We start from the raw sequence: 20,436 nt of genomic DNA on the forward strand, positions 1-20,436 counted from the left end.
CACACAGGCTTACTAGTGCTTACTTACTCATCCGTGGTGCACAGTTCCACCACATCAGATATGTGGTAAAACCCATGTGAAACTGTGCACCACAGATTAGTAAGTAAACACAAGTAAACTCGTCCATACCTTGCTTAATGTAAGCTCACGGGTACCTTGCTTACCAGTTAATCCACCCCTGCAGGATACCTATGTGTCACATGGTATGATTTTAAGAAATACAATCCTAAAATACAACAGAAAATTACACCTTTGAACCCTGTGCTTTGTGTCTTCAGGAGTCACTGATTAGAATACAAACACTCTTGTCAGGCCTATCATCTTAAGACTTATATGGTTTTATTTGGCCACTAGCAGAGAGCAAAGCTCTGTGGGACTGGTTTGGGATGGTGTGAAGTAGAGGTCAAAGGTGCTGAAGAGAATCAAGGGCAAATTTTGTTTCATAACACTCAATCTAACCTAAGGTTAAGATCTCCTAAGTATAAATTTCAAGGAAAATAAAGTTAGGAATATAATCTGACTATCTGTACAAAATTTTTTTTTTTATTATTTGTACAAAGTCACAAACAGAGGTCAGAAACAGGACCATGAACAAAAGAAATCTGACTCCAAAAAGCACTGAGGAGGCTCCAAAGTGTAAACTGACTAAAACAATGGAAAATCAAGGATCGGGATGTAATGGATTGGGGGCCAAGGACATGTTGCTAGCGAGCAGGCTACAAGGAGCCATGTCTCCTCCATGCCTTGATCTAAGCTTGCCATGAACTCCTACCTGCTCAGCCAGCCTCCCCCTTCACTCTGCTTTGCCAGTCTCAGCAACCATCTGGTTTTTGCTCTCATTAGCATCAGAATGGGACAGATAAGGCACTTATCTGTTGTCTGTCACCTAGAATATACCCAAAAACTGTTGCTTTGGTTTCCTTCCCCCTTTTTAGCTATAAAACCAGAACCAAGAATCAAATAGATTTTCCAATTAAGGATTAGAACGAATCCACACATGATCAAATACTAAAAATATTTTTGGACAGTAGAGAATTGGGACTATATCTACATAGTTTACTTACAAACCTTTGAGGGCTGGGACCTTAAAACCACCTCATCAGTGATTCTTGAAGAAGTAGGAGAAGTTTGGAAAAAAAACTCCCTTATGATGCTAACATGCTCCTGATTAGCCCCCAAAGCCACTTACACTCCAGGGAAAAAATTACAGCTTTCCCGAACCTTCTTCCCACATCTAAAGAAACTGAATTGCTTTTCACTGAGGCAACTGGTAGCTGCTGTCCCATGGGAAAGCTTCTTTTCAAAAACATGCAGTGTGATTCCATGTCAAATTCGGAAATGCTGCATGTGCTAAAACAAGTCAGAAATATCTGGCCAGATTATGAAAAAAAAGAAAAAAGAAAACTTGTGGGCAGCCAACCAGAGACCGATTTGGCTAGGAAGGATGTCAGGGGGATTTCCAAAGTCTCCTAATTGAAGGACAGTGATAGTGGTTACAAATATTCCAGCTGTGAATTAGTGAAGAGACTCCCCCAATGGCAGGAACTATAATGTTTTGAAAGGAAAAGGAAGCTTCAGGACTATGAAAAAAGATACTAGACAGTACCTTACCACTACTGATTCTGCCATGAGGGAAAAAGGGAACAAAGGGTGCTTTAGAGAAAACCACCTCACCACAAACACCAAAACTCTCCTCCTGACAAGGCCTTACCACAGATGTTGTTCAGATCTCTGAAGAAGGGTTTCTGACGGTTTAGCTCTCTACTGTATTATAAAGCATTCTTCTAAGGTTTATACTTTCTCTAGGCACAGTATCTGATAATGATGGAGCAGAGTCCAATTTATTCAAAGGAAGGACTCTTCACAAGGGTGTGAATTTGTTAGAGCCTGGACAAATCACAAAAAGTACAGGCTAAACTACCATCAAAGACAGGAACCATAGACCCACAGTTTTCCAATTCTGACTTCAATTTTGAGGCACGGCTTCATCATGCAGAGCTCCCTTTCTGATGTGTCCATGTACCAGACAGAAAGAGAAAAGAGAATCATATGGTCCTATCATTATCACAGATGCTTTCTTTTATCTGTGTGAAAACTTCTGTGTGAAGTTCCTGATTGCTCAGAGAAAATTCACAACCAAGTGTTGCCCCACAATGCTATGTGGCTTTTTTAAAGAACAGGAAGTTCTGGTGCCCGTATCTGGGAGTGGCAACACACACAAGCCTCTCAATGTTAGCCACAGCAGCTACGGTTGCTAACAGTCGTGACCACCAGAGGAAATGTGCAATGAGGCTACCAGTCATCAGCCATCGAGGAAGAAAAAAAGGAAGGACGAAGAGCACACATGGCACAGAGAGAAAGTAGATGCTATGGCAGGGTGAAGCTTAGACCTGGGAGGGAAGGAAATATATCACCAGACAAGACCAGAGGGAGCAAAAGGGTCTGGAATTCTCTTTCAGCTGATGAACCCAAGCAAAGCTATAAACTTGCTGGAACCCATGGGTCATCACAAAATTGAATATGTATTGTCCTAGCTGATCTTGTTAGCGTCCCCCAATACACAACAGGATGGACCATTGTGACCCATATGGTTTTCAGTGGACGCTTTTCAGGAGTAGATATTCCTTCTTAGTCTATCTTAGCATCATAGCAACCACAAGCCTCCAGTGATAGACAAGTGGTGGCTGTGCTTGAGGGGCAATGCCCGTGAATTGAACCCCCATCTCCCACACGGAAGGTGAGAATTCTACCCCTAAACCACCGCTGTCTCTATTTTCCTAGCAGATGGGGAAATATAATAACAATATTTGAAATGTCTTCCTCAGCAATAAAATTTGGTATATTTAAACAATATTCATAGTCTGCATGTTTATTATAAGCATCCTTAAGCAACTGAATTTTCTCTCAAAAGCTCTGTAAGACAAGACAAGCAGATTCTCTAAACTATAGGTGTTTTGGAGAAGATGCTGAGCTTGCCTACCCCATGTGTGGCCATACGCAGAGGGCATCCTTTGGATGGTTACACCTCACTGGTTTCTAATATTTGGGTCAGGAAATCAGCTAAATGGAGGTCTCTTTAGCAAACTAGACCTTATCCTCTTATAGAAAAAAAGAAAAGCACCTTAGCAATATGCCCATGAATGGAAGATGCAGAAAAAAAAATAAAAAAGCAGGCCCTGAGCTGCCATTATCTTGGCTTCTGTATTCTTTAGCCACCTATTTCTTCTATCCAGTGAGGGGCAGTGCTGATTTTTCTTTCCAAAGCTTGAAAACAAAGCTAACATATCTTCCAATATCCTGCATTATGTACTGTGATTGAGTATATGGGCCTGTAGGTTTAAGACATTCCTCCCAGACTTCTGAGGTTCAGAGCGGGCCTGCATACCTCCTGTATACTATTTTAAGGATTTTAGGAGGTGGGGCAGTGTTTCGGGGGTGAATTACTTACTCACTTACAGAGTGCTTTGGTCATTATCTCACAGCTCGGCCCGGTCTGAGTTTGTCCTCCCTTTGCCTAGACCCCTGGTAGTTCCAGAACTCAGAGACGAGGATGTGAAAGACAGCTTGAGAAACATGATGTTAGGACAACTGGGGTGGAGAGGGTTGTTCTATTTGACAGGAATTATGAAGTTAAAATCAAACTAGAAGCAGCCTATGACACATTAAAGATGACTGGGAATTCTTTGACACTCTTCCTTTTGAGAAGTGGGCTCTATTTCCCTTCCCTTGAAGCTGGACTGGCAGGTAAGTGCTTTGATGAAAAAAGTGTGACAGAAATGACACTGCTAGCTCTGGCCTTAAATCTAAGAGTACTGGCAGTTTCCAACTTAATCCCTGAGACCTCTGAGCCACAGTGTTAGAAGTCTGCCTAACCTGCTGGAGAGGCCATATGGAGAGGCCTTGAGTCTACATGGAGAAGGGAAGGGGCCAATGCAGCCCCTCTTTGCATCTGTCCCCATCAAACCATCGGGCATGTGAGCAAGCCATCATGAACTCACCAGAGCAGCCTGCCCACCAACTGAATTCCACCAAATGGATACCAGGTGGAGCAGGACAAGCACCCCGCTAAGCCCTGCCTGAATTCCTAACCAAGAAAGTTGTGAGATATAATAAAATGGCTGTTATTTTAAATTCTCAAGTTTTGAGGTGATTTATAGCAGCAATGAATAAACAATATACAGCTGAGAAGAGTACATAGTCTCAAAAACAAAATTCCCAAGTATGGAAAACTTCATACATTTCAAATTTTAGTGATCACTTAAAAAGTAGGTTATAATTTGATTAAGTGTGTCTGTTCCGTAATATGTACACAGGGAAGAGAAAAGCTAGGGAGAAAATTAAGGAACCTCTTGCCTGTTGGCATGGCTTTCAAATAGAGATGTTATGTAATAAGTATGCTTCTGAAAGTTGTATGTAAAATTGGATCATTGTAAACCTTTGCAACAAATACTTATTGAGTCACTGCTACAGACCAGTCACTGTGTTAACCACGGATTGTAATAATTATCAAAATATAATTTTTGCCCTCGAGAATCTTGCTCTGTAATGTACTATTGGCTAATTAATATGTAAATTTTTAAATTTGGTTTAAGTAAGGGGTTGGCAAACTTTTTCTGTAAAGGGCCAGATAGTAAATATTTCAAGCTTAGTGGGTCAAATCCGCCATAGTAGTGCAAAAAGCATCTTTAGACAATATGTAAACAAATCAGCGTGACTGAGTTCCAATAATGAAATTTGAATTTCATGTAACTGATACATCATGAAATATTACTCTTTTTATTTTTTCTCAACCATTTGAAAATATGAAAATGATTCTTAGCTCAAAGGTTATAAAATCACTCTTAGCTAAATTTGACCCACAGGCCATAGTTTGCCATCCCCCAGTTTAAATCATGATCAGATGGGTCTCGAGCAGGTGGAGCATGTAGAAAAATAAAAGATTTGTACTGAGATGAATTTACGACTTTGGAGTGCCTTGATAACCAATAAAAATCTGCCTCCTATTTCTGATTTCTTCCATCCATAAGGGCATGAACCATTGTTGGTAAGAACAAGCTTAGATGGCTTACCAGGGAGGAGCTCCGGGAAGCATCAAGGCCCCAGACTAGGGAGAAGTCAGCCAAAGGAGGGGAAGAACCACAGAGTGGGAGTGGGAGGGGATGACGGTAAAGGGAAGTGTGATGTCTGGGAAAGGTTTAAACAAAAAGCACTCAAATAGCGAAAGTAGAACTTTGGAGAAGGACAGAGTACCAATATTTAACAAAAGTCTCCCTCCCTCCCTCCTTTGTAAATTCCCAGTGCCCTTAGGTACAGCCCCTCATGATGTGTATGTACACCGGGAGCCAGGCATATCGAAAGTACAGAGATAAATAAAGCAGAAAATTTAAGACACCTTTGTCCTTGAATGAAGGAGCCCTGGTGGCACAGTGGTTAAAACGTTTGGCTGCCAACCAAGAGGTCCATGGTTCGAACCCATCAAATGCTCTTTGGGAGAAAGATGTGGTAGTCTGCTTCCATAAAGATTACAGCCTTGGAAACCCAATGGGGCAGCTCTACTCTGTCCTATAGGATTGCTGTGAGTCGGAACCAACTTGGCAACAGTTGGTTTTCGGTTTTGTCCTTGAATTGCTATTTTTGGTTTATTTTCATCAATTACCAGTATTCCTTTCAACTTTACCATTCCACTTTAGGCTGAAATAAACTTATTTTGGCAAAACACTTGCTAAAGATTTGATGCTTTGCATATGAAATCTTTGCATTTCCTTTGTTTTTATACAAAAAGCAAAACTGATGTAAAAATGGAAAACCTGTGGAGATTTCCACAGGATTCCTATTTGCTACCATGTTTATTGCAAAATAAAGAAGTTATGTGTCAAAAAATGTGCTAGGGATAGAAGGGTTGACATCATCCACAGCTTGATGATGTTTTTTTGTTTGTTTGCTTTTGTTTTTGCTTTTGCACATTCTTATGACTGTTTGACTAAAAGAGCTAGGATCTTTACAGGAAGAAAAAGAATCAAAGATGCACACTTTTCTACTCTCTGTATTCAGAAATGAAGTGTCGCCTGTTGTAGATATGCATCTTTCTCATGCTTTCCATAGAATGAAGGTGTGTTCTCTGTCCACAGATAGCGCCTTGACCTATGTGTTCACGTTCTGATACTCTTTGTGGCTTCTTCTTCCCCTCAGGCAGCTCATGATGGCTTTGTTCACAGGACTCTTTCCAACAGCTGACAGGACAGGTAAGCCCCAACTATTTCCATCATGCTATCAATGAAGACACCCAAACAACAGGAATTAGGTAAGCACTTAAACCACACTAAGCTAGGTTGAGCTTGCTTTGGGGAAGAAGTGGAAAGTTCTTTACATACAGGCAGGTAGTTTGCGTGATTTATAATATAGGCTAGATGACTAATGACCTGTGGGTTCTTTTCACTCAGAAGGTCACATGATTCTTCTTTTAGGTCTCAAATCAACCACTTCCATTTTGCCTAACCTACAAAAATAAAAGCCTTGAATGGTCAACAGTATCATTTATTGAAAGTTGATTTTGTAACTCCCCCTTCTTACTTACTGCTTTAGTTCTTATGTGCAGAATGTAATGAAAGTTGAAAAATGTAAATGTGGAAGAAGTTTTGCTCTAATTATTAGGGTTGTTTTGGGTTAAAATGAACACCATGCACACATAATTTGTTTCGGTAAGAGCAATGCTTATGTAATCATTGCTTCCCAGAGCACATCGCCAACACAAATTTGAAAGCTGGAAGTAAGGGAGGAAGGGAGGAGAAAGGAAGAGAGGAAGAAAACAGGAAAGGGAGGATGGTTTAGTTTTAATCAAAGACATATTTGGCTCATATTTTTACCTCTTTTAACTGGGACTCCAGCCCTACAGGTGTTCCTCACCCCACCCCTCTACCTCTGACATGGTGAGCAGCTTGGCTTTTCCCCTAAACCAAACCTAGACAATTACTGTCAACTCGATACTGACTCATAGCGACCCTACAGGACAAAGTAGAACTGCCCCATAAGGTTTCTAAGGCTGTAATCTTTACAAAAGCGGACTGCCACATCTTTCTCCTGCAAAGCAGCTAGTGGGTTTGAACAGTCGACCTTTTGCTTAGCCACTGAGCACTTTAACCACTGCATCACCAAGGTTTTTCCCCTATTGAGGGAATAATACTTAGTACCTTTCTCCTCTACAAACATTAATGGCTACTCAGTTGAGTCAGTGCGTAGAGCGTAGACGGGCCTTTCCAACAGGGATCCTTCAGCCCTTCCAACAGTCTCTCCTCTCTCCGTTGCTGCCAATCAACTGACAGTCCTTCTATCATCACTAGTCTGACAATATAAAGAATCTGTATCAACCAAGAGCACCTCATTAGACTAATGGAAGAAGACACTCCTTCCACATCAAACATCCAGTCTTGGGTGACAGGAAATATTCTGTCCTGAACATAGCCTGTCTGCCCCCTAACAGTCACTTAGTCTTGTAAATCTTCTCAAGTAATTGACTAATGAATCCTCCATATTTTCTTCAGGAAAGTTGTGGTAGGCAGAATAAAGGCCCCCAGAGATGTCCTGTCTTACACCCTGGAACCTGTGGATATGTTACATGGCAAAAGGGAATTAAGATTGCAGATGAAATTAAGGTTGTTAACCAGCTGACCTTAAAATAGGGAGATTATCCTGGACGATCTGAGTGGGTAAATGTAATCACAAGGGTCCTTAAATGTGGAAGATGGAGGCAGAAAAGGAGTCAGAATTATATAAGAATTCGAGCTGCTATTGCTGGCTTTGAAGATGGAGGAAGTGGGCCACGAGCCAAGGAATATGGGCAGCCTTTAGAAGCTGAAAAATTTGCAGGAAAGGATTCTCCTCTAGAACATCCAGAAAGGAACACAGCCCTGCTAATACTTCAACTTTAGTTCAGTAAGACCCACATTAGGCCTCTGACCTACAGAACTGTAAGATAATGAATTTGTGTTGTTTTAAGCAACTAAGTTTGTGTTAATATGTTACAGCAGAAATAAAAATTAATATAGAAGCCACTGGGGGCAAAGCCAGTCCATGATGCTTGAGTAGTGGCCCTGTACTCATCCTAGACTCCAGTGGTAAGGCCCAGGCACACAGTTCATGCCCCCCTCAGCATGTGGTCTTCCCATAGCATCCTCCCTAGAGGTTGATATAAGATTTCATCTGAACTGACTAATGTCTCTAGATTTAACTTTGACTTCTAAAGTTCTCTTCACAATTATTGCAACTGAACCCAAAGATTTTCATGCAAATTGTTACATCGATTGGCCTGATGGACATCATAGGTACCTTTTCGTATATAGAATCAGCCCAATTCTTCACTCAGTCATTCATCAAGCACTTATTGTTGAGCCAAATGATCCCTAATTTCTTGTAGACTCAAAGGACTCCAAAAGAAGTTAAGCCCTCATACAAATGAAAAAATTATAGTTATTACTTCCTAGAGCTAATGTTCAAGAAAATAACTACTTAAGTAAATGCCTTTGCCACTACTTTCATTTTTCTCTCATGCTTGTTTTCCCTAGAAATCTTAAGAACTATAGATCAAAAAGCTCTAAATGGCCTGCAATTCATGGCTTTGCCTCTGTAGGAACTCATCTTAGCATAAGATGTTTGGTCTAAGCATAAGTGAGTTTTGTAGAGATCCAGCCCTTTATTGATGGTGTAGTGTAGTAGTTAAGGCCCAGCTCTCAAATTAGACTGCTCAGGTTCAAATTCTGGCTAGGCTTCCCACAAGCTATATGAGGGAACCAGTTACTTAACTTGTTACTACCTCTATTGCCCCATCTGTAAAATGAGGAAAATCCCATGCTTTTTTATGCAAATAACACATGCTTTCTATGTTTGCCAACCACTCCCTCCCCCATGAGGTATTTTCAGAAGGGCAGCTATGCCAATTTTTTTTTTTTAACATGTTGCTGTGAAAAAAATTAACATAGTGTACTTACAAAAATACCATGGCGGGAAAGGAGGGAAGTGGTTGGCCAACAAACGTAGGTTTAAGTTATTTGTGTAAAATTACTGTAATAGCATCCACTTTACAGAATAGTTGTAAGAGTAAAGAAGTTCATATATGTAAGAAGCTTAGAGCAGTGTCTGATGTAGACTAAGTATCCTTGGTCATTGACATGATGCTTCATCACTCTTCTGTCCTCCCACCATTAAGGTTTGGATAACTTGATAACTTCTGGTCTTGCCAAAGTCCAGACTTTCAACACATAGCTTTCCAAAGGAAAGTGCGATGATATACTCATTCCCAGTGGCCAACCAAATGCAAAATCCATGTTTGGAAAACAGTTTTCATACTGTTATTCCCCTTAACTGAGGCCAAAATAAGTTCTCCAAGTGGTTTTAAGATATATGTCACTCAAAATTAACTCCCCCTAAGCCACTTAACTAAATTCCTTAGAGAAGTAATCCTTCAAAGTGATAATGGGCAAATCATCTGTATCAAAAGTACCTGCAGTATATGTTAAAATGAAAATTCTTAGACCTCACCCAAAATTTAATAAACTGGAATGGAGGTCCACAAATCTGAATATTAATAAGCATGTAATATGTAGTAAGTGATTCTTATGCATACAAAGATTAAGAATCATTGACTTAACAAATCTTTAATTCGAAATCCAACCTCATTTTATTATGGCAGATAATTTGGCAGGAAAAACAACTATGAAGAAAGGTCAGGATTAGCTGACTTACACATTGTTTTTTCCCAACATTTTTTAAAGCAAACCATGCCTCCACTTTCTTAAGAAAGAGAAATAGGGAGAATTGGAATACTGAAAAACGTGACTCACTAACAGAGAAGAGCATTTATCTCCTGGTAACTCAGACACCACCGTACATGTATACATGGTGTGGGATGAATGAATTTTATAATACAGTGGTTTTCACAATAGATGCTTCATGATTAGAATTTAGATTCTAATATTGGAATATTAGAAATGCACCCACATGAAAATCCTGAAATTATTCCTGAATGCATTCCTTATTAATTTTCCTTCACCGTGTGATATAATCAGCTGAGAATCATCGGCTCTTAAAACAAGAGGAACATTGCCTCAGCATGTTTATTGTGTAATAAAGTGGTTACGTGTCAGAAATGTGCTCGGAATAGAAGAGTTGACATCATCTACAGCCTGGTGATGAGTTTTCTTTCCATACCTCCAAAAAAGGAAAACAAAAACCACATTTTGGTAGGCAATGCCAAATATTTCCTAATACCCTTTTCATTTTTATAGGTTTTTGTGTTTGTTTGTTTGTTCTTGTTTTTTACCGTGGTTAATTAATGTTCAACCACAAATATTTAAGGAAAATATTTTTGGGCACATATGTTTTGCTGTAACTGCCCTTTCAGTTTTTCACAGTGTAAATGGTAGGTCTCCTGCATCAGAATCTCCCGTTTTCCTTCTTTCAAATTAAGACTGTATCCCAAACCTCTGAGATTAACACCTAGAAACCTGCATTTTTAATGAACTTCCCAGACAATATTATGCACGCTTAATTTGAGAACCAATTCTCTCTGAGAATTTATAACAGAATTTAAACTTGATGTATTTTTTCTTATTTTTGTAAAGTACACTTTAAAATTACAGTAATGGTGAACTCAGTAAACAGAAATTGAGAAGATTAGTTCACGACATATCCCTTTTCACAAAAAAAAAAAAAATCATGTCTATGCCTGTAGTGAAAATAAATGAGTGGATTAACACATGAAGAAATAAAATTGAGTCAATGAGTATGAATTCTTTGACTTTGCCAGAAACAGAAAGATAAAACAATGAAGTTATATAATTTCTATTAATGAGCCGTGGTGGCACAGTGGTTAAGAGCTACAGCTGCTAATCAAAAGGTTGGAAGTTTGAATCCACCCTATGGGGCAGTTACACTCTGTCCTATAGGGTCACTAAGAGTCAGAATCTATTCCACGGCAACAGAGTAACCTCTATTAAACTCATACTGGCAGGCCTAAGTAACCCACAATCATGTTTAAACCTATTTATCCCACAGACTGCCTTAATTTTTTTTCTCATATGTCAAGAAAAAAAAAAAAAACCTATTATGTATCCACCAGAAGCATGAATAGAATGTAAACCAAACCAACAAGTTTTACAATCGTTTTTGTAGTTGTTTGCTATCTTTGTTTTGACTTTATAGATTTCTCTCCTTTTTTTATTGTGGTAAACATACAGATGGCAAATCATTTGCCATTTCTACAATTGTCACATGTACGTATAGTTTTTTTTTTTTTTATAGTTCAGCAGCATTATATTCACCACGTTCAACCAACACCATTAAACATTCCCGAATTTTTCCACCACTCTTAACAGAAGCTAATTGTCCCGTAAGCATTGTATCTTCCTTTCCCCCTCCCTCGCACCTACTCCTGTATAAATAAACTTTCATCTGTATACCCTTATTTTAGATATTTCATATAAGTGGAATTGTAGAATATTTGCCCTTTTGTGACTGACTTATTTTACTCAACATAATATTCCCAAGATTCATCCATGTTGTAGTATATATCAGGACTTTATTTCTCTTTATGGCTGAGTAATATTCCATTACATGTATATACCACATTTTGCTTATCTATTCATCTGCTGATTGACATTTTGGCTGTTTCTACCTTTTGGCTATTATGGATAGTGTTACAATAGATCTTTATTGATGCAGATAGTATCAACTAAGAATTAGCATCTATCTACTTGGATTTGTCACAGAGAAGGCTGTCTACGTATGGCCAGGCACTATTCACTGCTCCCATAATTCATGAGACCAGTTCACTGGCAATGCAGGTAGGGAGGGATCCTTCAAATGGCTGCTCTTCAACAATGTGGTTTGTCCTGGTCTGTTTGAGAAACAACTCTTGTTGCCACCTGATGCTAACGACAGTGCCGCAAGCATCAGAGTCTCTATCCAGTACCCCGCAGGTGAGCTGGAGTAGCTACAGCACCTCTCACTCCTACTAAGTTACCTGGGTCAAGGATTATCCTCTTACATTATCAGTTTCCTATTTAAGATTATGAAGAAGTATTTTTAAATCATAGGAAACTTACAACATGGAAAAAATTTTAAGTCATTCTAACCTTCCCCTTTACGCTATTTCCAATTGTTTATGAATCAATTTGTAAATAATAATCTTCCTTCTAAACTTAGCAATATATTATGGCTATTTTTCCTATCTGCAGAATCTGTTCACTTATTTTAATAACGATATAATGTCCCTTCAAATACAAAAACCGTAGCTAACCTAAACTATCCATATTGTTAGACACTTATGTGGTTTCTAATTTTTTATTATTATACATCATCTTTTGATGAGTATTTATGGTATTTTCTATATTTTGCATTATCCCCTATAACAGATTCCCAGTTGCTCCTTAGAAGGAAGGATGGTGAGACTCTATCTTATATGCTTTGAACATGTTATATGGAGGGACCAGTCCCTGGAGTAGAGCATCATGCTTTGATAAGTAAAGAGTCAGTGAAAAAGAGGAAGACCCTCAACGAGAACGATTGACACAGTGGCTACAACAATGGGCTCAAACATAAGAACAGTTGTGAGGGTGGCACAGAACCAGGCAATGTTTCATTCTGTTATGCATGGGGTCTCTATGAGTTGGAACTGACTCGATGGCACCTAACAACAACAAAGCAAAGGTGTAGTATGTTTGCTGATTTTTGGAAAAGGTTATGCCAATTTACATAGCCCAACAAAGATAATAACAGTTCATTTTTTTCACAGCATCCTTGTGAAAATTGGATCTATTTCTTTGGTTTTGGATTTTTTTATTTTGGTGCCAGGATAATTAAATAATTGAAAAGCAGTCCCTTTACTGTTACTGTAATCTGCACACTTTGCTGTTTTTCCCCTATGTATATTTAAAGTTTCTTGGCAGCTAGAATGGGAGAGGCAGGAAAGAAGCAGAATCTGAATGGAAAAACTAATAGGTAAAACAATTGCGACCAGCCAGTGAAGAAGGCATGGGACATACCAGGATAACTGCAGAGGGCAGATGCTGATTGAGTGAAAACAGAATGAGTTCGGGATCTGGAGGAGTTCTACAGTTGCCAAGTGGGAGAGCTATAGGGCTGGAGGGTAAAGAGGAAAGAAGAGACCTAACCTTTGTTGAGCACTTACTATATGCCAGCAACTATGCAATATAATTTACAAACATTATATTATATAACCTTTGCAATAGCCCTGTACACTAGGTATCTTATTCTGGTCTTACAGATGAGAAAACTAAAGTTCAGAGAGGTTAAATAACCTCTAAGGATCTATAAATGGCAGAACCAGGATACAAACTAAGGTTGCCGACTCTGACCTATGTACTTTCTTCCCCATTGTGCTGTTTCACCGGAACCTTTGGTTCTAAGGTCTGTTTTGCCACCAATTAGGAGTGTGGCCTTGAGAAGGTCATTTAAGCTCTTTTGGCCTTGCTTCCCTGTATGTAAAACAAAGACGCCGGGTTGGATGATTTCTGAGGTCCTTCTGTTTCTACAACATTCTATGACCCAGCAGCCCAGCTAAGACTCCAATCCTGGGGCCCCTCCTAGTAAGACAGGTTCAAAAACACCAGGAATCTTGGCCTGTGGCTCTGCTAAAGGCACTTCTGCGCCCTGGAAAAGGACATTGAAAATTGAAAGGGGGCTTGGGAACCCTATCTCAGGAAGTTTCAGTCATGGACCTGCTGGTATCAGAAGCCAAGCTGTATTTTATTAAAGAAACAATTTTAAAGTTGTTTAGAACTTTCCACGCTTAGAACAGAATACCCTGCAACCAACTCTCTTTTCCCCATCCCTGACTTCAGAGCCCTGGTGGTACAGTGGTTAAGTGCTATGGCTGCTACCCAAAAGGCGGGCAGTTCAAATTCACCACCTGCTCCTTGGAAACCCTATGGGGCAGTTCTTCTCTGTATTATAGGGTCACTATGAGTTGGAATCAACTCGATGGCAATGAGTTTTTTACTTCAGTGCTGGATTTTTCTAATATATCACCATTCCTACATTAGGATTCATGGTACATCCTTACACAAGTCTAGCATTATAGACCTCTTTTACTAGACTTAATACCTATCTCCAAATTGTAAGTAAAGGCCATCATGACATTAGTGGTTTCAACTCTTCTGAGCCAAACTATTAGTATGTCTCCATCCTTTCGATGAGAAATAAAATAATAGTAATAATAGCTTCCAATTACAGAGCATCTGCTTTGTACCATACAGTGCCATACAGGCAATGAATGAGACACTACACACAGTATCTCATTTTACCCTCAGAACTCTAGACGTTATAGTTATTATTATCCTCATTTTTACTAGGAAGAATCTGAAGACTAAGAAACTCAAGGTCATTTATTCATTTAAAATATATTTACCACTCATTGCCATTCAAGCTGATTCCAACTCACAGCGATCCTATAGGACAGAGTAGAACTGCCGCTACAGGGTTTCCAAGGCTGCAATCTTTAAGTGAGCAGATTGCCAGGTTTTTTCTTCTAGGAAGTCACTGGTGGGTTTGAACTGCCAACCTGTCGGTTAGCAGCCAAGTGCCTAACCACTTAGTTACCAGGACTCCTTAAGTACATACACACAGAAGAAAAAAATATGGAAAGATATACTGTAAAATGTTAAGAGCTATAATATTTGAATAAAGAAAGACTTTTATTTTCTAACTTGCTCTTCCATTTTTCTACCATGAATATCGATTATCTTTGTAATCATAACAGAAAATTGTTTATTCCAAGATAAAATCTTGGCCCTGAAGAGACTTAGAATGGAGTGAGAGAAAACAGACATATCAACGACTTGCTCCCACAGCTCACAAGTAATTAGGGCAGTCTCGAAACTAGGGCTGTAAGAATTCTAAATCCGTATACTGGTTCTGTCAGTATATTCATTTGGTTGAGGATTTCTGTGTATTTGTTTTGTTTCATTGAAATTAAATTATAGACTTCAGAAGACAGTGCCAAAAATGCAACCTGAAAGATCTTCTATTTGTAGCTTCACCCTTTGTTGCTGCTGGGCCTCCCTCCTTTCCTTCCACACCTACTGATCTTTGTACCAAAGGAAATGTGGAGGTGGTACTTGTGAACATTTTTTTCTGATATCCTGGCCCCCTAAAGAGGTGCTTTAGATGCAATTAGTGGTTCTAAAATATCCATCACAGGAATTAGATTTTTCCTAACCTATCGCTTAAATCAAGGCTCCCCGGGTGGCATAAATGGTTTGCAATTGACTACTAACCCAAAGGTTGGGGGTTCGAACACACGCAGCAGCACTGTGGAAGAAAAGCCTGGTGATCTGCTTCCGTTAAGACCAAATGCACGAAAATCTTATGGAGCAGTTTTACTCTGTAACACATGGACGGGGTCACCATGAGTCAGAATCAACTCAATGGCATTACATTTGGGTTTTTTGTTTTTATCACTTAAATCTGAAACACAATACATGTTTCTTAATGAAAGCTATCCCATCCTAAGGCTTCAGCTGGGCAGAGTTCAAAAAAGAACTCCAAACCCTTTCTCCTTATCTAATTCATTTATTCAGAAAAGAAATGCTCAGTGAGTGCCTAATATCTCAAAATCTGTCCTTCTCAAATGCCCACTAACTCATAGGACTTGAGTTTTTAAGTCTGTTAGCCTTTGATTTGATTTACTTTTCAGTCCTATGGCAATAGTTTCATGGGGATTATTAGAATTACTTTGACTTTGCTAACTTTATTAATGTGTTTGGTCTCCTTTTATATAATTAGTTCAGGGATCATGGCCAATATGTCTATATTACAGATAGTCTTTATTGCAATGTTGAACACAGCATGAGTAATGAATCAACGCTGACCAGCAGATTAATTCACTGTTACAATTAGATTTAGGGGATCTTCCTCTCAATCTAGAAAACTGTATCCAATCATTATTTTCCTATTATAAACCACACAATGATTAACTCTTATTCTTGCAGTTATTCAGCAACAAATTCTCCCAAACTCCCTGCTTTACCTCTCTAGTATTTCTTCCCACCCTCTATTTTCCTCCTATACTTGATCCAGAATGGGATTCTTAACTGCTTAGCTGAAAAACAACAACTGAACCACACACATGCTGCTGAGTCCATTTTGGAATATCTTGTTTCCCTGACCTCCCATAACCCTTTTTTTTTTTTTTTAACTCAGTTCAGTTTTTGTATAAAATATTACTTGTTATTAAAAGTCTGTGTCAATTAGGGTCACTCATCTTAAAAATAAAAAGCAATGCAGGAGTCTAACCAGAGGGCATATGATTTAGAGTGAGTGTCACACAGTGACAAGTGTCCCACATAATCAGGGAGACAGGATGACTCCCTTAAGTACAGTCAGTTCTTCCTGCAGTAGACTGGCAACAACAACAAAAAGTGAACAGAAATATAAAAAAAGTCAATGAGGATTTTTTAATTCAGCCTCAAAATGGCGCTCCTCCCTGACCCACAATAAAAGGATTAAGATATTTAAAAATGGTAAAGAGATATGGTTCTTTAATCTAATGATGACTTTGAAGAGGCAAAAGCCAGTAGAAACCCATGAGAAAAACTTTATATTTTCAATGAGAGATGTTTCCAGGATGATTTCTTTTTTCTATTCATAAATTGAAATTATTTAAAATGCTATATGAAAAATGATGGTCTCTAGGGAAAAAAATGGTATTGGCTATTGGTTGAAACATCACAATATAAACTAAGATCTACTTTAAAGAGCTATTTACATCACAAGTATTTTCAAAGGTACACACGACATTGAAATGCACATCTATGATGATTAGTAGATTCAGTAAATTTGATCAAAAAACAAAATTTTGTAGAGAAATTCTATTTTACCAGAAACTTGCATTTTTAAAATTCACATTTAAAATTTTACATTTTCCTTGTGAAAAGGTCCTAACATGAACTCAGTTGAAAATGATGCTAAAAAAGGGACTGAGGTGATATTTAAAAAGCAAAAACCAAAACAGGAACACACCCCTGGCATCTATAGCTTTCCCCTGCCCCACTCCCAACACATTCATTTTACTTTCAACTTTTCTCTGATGTGGCTCATTTTCTCTGCTTCATTCTGCTAACTCTCACCCTCAAGTCAGCCTCTCTGCCCCTTGTCTAAAGCTCATGTAGTGTCACCCCAGTATTGGGTGCTACCTCCTCAAACACTATTGTCCAGCCTTGTAATTCTGTGCATTCAGACTTCCAAATTATATAAAATAAGTACCTAATTTATCATGTTTGCAATTTAAAAATCTTCCACAGTTGGAATTTCTTTAGCAAAAAATGATGATAGCTAACTTTCACTGATAACTTGAAGTATGTCAGGAAAGATTCCTATGCATGATCTCTTTTAAACCTCACAAAATCCTTTCAGAGGATACTTTTATTATGCCCCACCTTCCCATTATTCAGGGTTCCAACAGAGTAACTAATTAGCAATGGCAGAGATGAGTGTCAAACCCTGACAGCCTTCCTCTGAGGCCCTGCACTGGCTCATTACATTATGTTGTTGTTCTTAGCTATTGCACAATGTTGTTCTGAGCTACCATCAAGCCAGCCCCCAACTCGTGGCAACCTCACACACAATGGAACGAAAGGCTAATGGGTCCTGAGCCATCCCCACAAATGGCTAGTGGTCAGACCATTGTGAGCCAAAGGGCTTTTCCTGGTTGATATTCAGAAGTCGATCACCAAGACTTCTTTCCTAGTCTGACTTAGTCTGGAAGTTCTGCTGAAACCTGTTCACCATCATAGCAACACACAGGCCTCCACTGACGGACAGGTGGTAGCTACGTATGAGATGCATTGGCCAGGAACCAAACCAAGATTTCCGTCATGGAAGGAAGGCAAAAATTCTGCCACTAAACCACTGCCTTTGGTGAGGGATGAATAGCAAAATAGCTGACAAATTCCTCATACTACTACAAAATCTGACCCCAGAAAGTAGGTACTTGGCAAACAAATCAAATAAGAATAATTACTTTCTTGGCATTTCATTTTAACAATGCTGTTGTTGTTGTTAGGTGTCATCGAGTCGGTTCCGACTCATAGTGACCCTATGCACAACAGAACGAAACACTACCCGGTCCTGCGCCATCCTTACAATTGCTGTTATGCTTGAGCTCATTGTTGCAGCCACTGTGTCAATCCACCTCGTTGAGGGTCTTCCTCTTTTCTGCTGACCCTGTACTCTGCCAAGCACGGTGTCCTTCTCCAGGGACTGATCCCTCCTGACAACATCTCCAAAGTATGTAAGACACAGTCTCACCACCCTTGCCTCTAAAGAGCATTCTGGCTGCACTTCTTCCAAGACACATTTGTTCGTTCTTTTGGCAGTCCATGATATATTCAATATTCTTTGCCAACACCACAATTCAAAGGCATCAACTCTTCTTCAGTCTTCCTTATTCATTGTCCAGCTTTCACACGCATATGATGTGATTGAAAATACCATGGCTTGGGTCAAGCGCGCCTTAGTCTTCAAGGTGACATCTTTGCTCTTCAACACATTGAAGAGGTCCTTTGCAGCAGATTTACCCAATGCAATGCATCTTTTGATTTCTTGACTGCTGCTTCCATGGCTGTTGATTGTGGATCCAAGTAAAATGCAATCCTTCACAACTTCAATCTTTTCTCTGTTTATCATGATGCTGCTTATTGGTCCAGTTGTGAGGAATTTTGTTTTCTTTATGCTGAGGTGCAATCCATATTGAAGGCTGTGGTCTTTGATCTTCATTAGTAAGTGCTTCAAGTCCTCTTCACTTTCAGCAAGCAAGGTTGTTTCATCGGCATAACACAGGATGTTAACGAGTCTTCCTCCAATCCTGATGCCCCGTTCTTCTTCATATAGTCCAGCTTCTCGGATTATTTGTTCAGCATACAGATTAAATAGGTATGGTGAAAGAATACAACCCTGATGCACACCTTCCCTGACTTTAAACCGATCACTATCCCCTTGTTCTGTCCCAACAACTACCTCTTGATCTATGTAAAGGTTCCACATGAGCACGATTAAGTGTTCTGGATTCCCATTCTTCACAACGTTATCCATAGTTTGTTATGATCCACACAGTCAAATACCTTTGCATAGTCAATAAAACACAGGTAAACATCCTTCTGGTATTCTCTGCTTTTAGCCAGGGTCCATCTGACATCAGCAATGATATCGCTGGTTCCATGTCCTCCTCTGAAACCAGCCTGAATTTCTGGTAGCTCTCTGTTGATATATTGCTGCAGCCATTTTTGAGTCATCTTCAGCAAAATTTTGCTTGCGTGTGATATTAATGATATTGTTCTATAATTTCCACATTCGGTTGGATCACCTTTCTTGGGAATAGGCATAAATATGGATCTCTTCCAGTCAGTTGGCCAGGAAGCTGTCTTCCATATTTCTTGGCATAGATAAGTGAGCACCTCCAGTGCTGCATCTGTTTGTTGAAACATCTCGCTTGATATTCCATCAATTCCTGAAGCCTTGTTTCTTGCCAATGCCTTCAGAGCAGCTTGGACTTCTTCCTTCAGTACCATTGGTTCCTGATCAAATGCCACCTCTTGAAATGTTTGAACATCGACTAATTCTTTTTGGTATACATGAAGAAACCAAGAGGTCACTGAAAAGACAGGATAGAAAGAAAAGACCAAGATGGATGTCAGAGGAGACTCCGGAACTTGCTCTTGAGTGCCAAGCAGCTAAAACAAAAGGAAGAATAGATGAAGTAAAAGAACTGAACAGAAGATTTCAAAGGGCGTTTCGAGAAGACAAAGTAAAGTATTACAATGACATGTGCAGAGAGCTGGAGACGGAAAACCGAAAGGGAAGAACATGCTCAGCATTTCTCAAGCTGAAAGAACTGAAGAAAAAAATCAAACCTTGAGTTGCAATAGTGAAGGATTCCACGGGGAAAATATTAAACGATGCAAGAAGCATCAAAAGAAGATGGAAGGGGAGGCGGGGCCAAGATGGCTGACTAGGTAGAAGCTACCTCGGATCCCTCTTGCAACAAAACTAGGAAAAACAAGTGAATCGATCATATACATGACAATCTACGAACGCTGACCATCAAACACAGATCTAAAGAGTTGACCTGAGTGACAGAGACTGGGAACAAACAACCACGGGGAAGCAGTGACTGTTTTCAGAGCCTGAAGCCAGCGAACCAGTCAGGAAACCTTGGCGCCGGGCTTTGGACTGAGCGCGGGGGGCTGAGCACAGCATCCTGAGACGGCGCAAACACGGGGCACAGCCCTAGCCCTCTGAACTGACCTCGGGGGAAGCCCAGCCAGTGCACGCAGGCAGTGCAGCAATGCGGCTGACAGAAGGAGAAGTCACTGGGAGGCAGTGACTGGTTTTGGAGCTGGGAGTGCGGCATCCCCGCCGGGAAACCTT

At 39.7% G+C, this 20,436-nt stretch overlaps 1 long non-coding RNA gene across 1 annotated transcript; it reads left to right on the forward strand.

Annotated features, from left to right (window-relative positions):
* The first annotated feature begins 228 nt into the window (after positions 1-228).
* On the forward strand, positions 229-15,794 carry LOC135228112 (uncharacterized). The gene is made up of 2 exons (XR_010318425.1): positions 229-6,109; positions 6,190-15,794. It is a non-coding gene; the product is annotated as an uncharacterized LOC135228112 (long non-coding RNA).
* Positions 15,795-20,436: the final 4,642 nt, after the last annotated feature.

Source organism: Loxodonta africana, chromosome 2, assembly GCF_030014295.1.
Source record: "Loxodonta africana isolate mLoxAfr1 chromosome 2, mLoxAfr1.hap2, whole genome shotgun sequence".
NCBI lineage: Eukaryota > Metazoa > Chordata > Mammalia > Proboscidea > Elephantidae > Loxodonta > Loxodonta africana.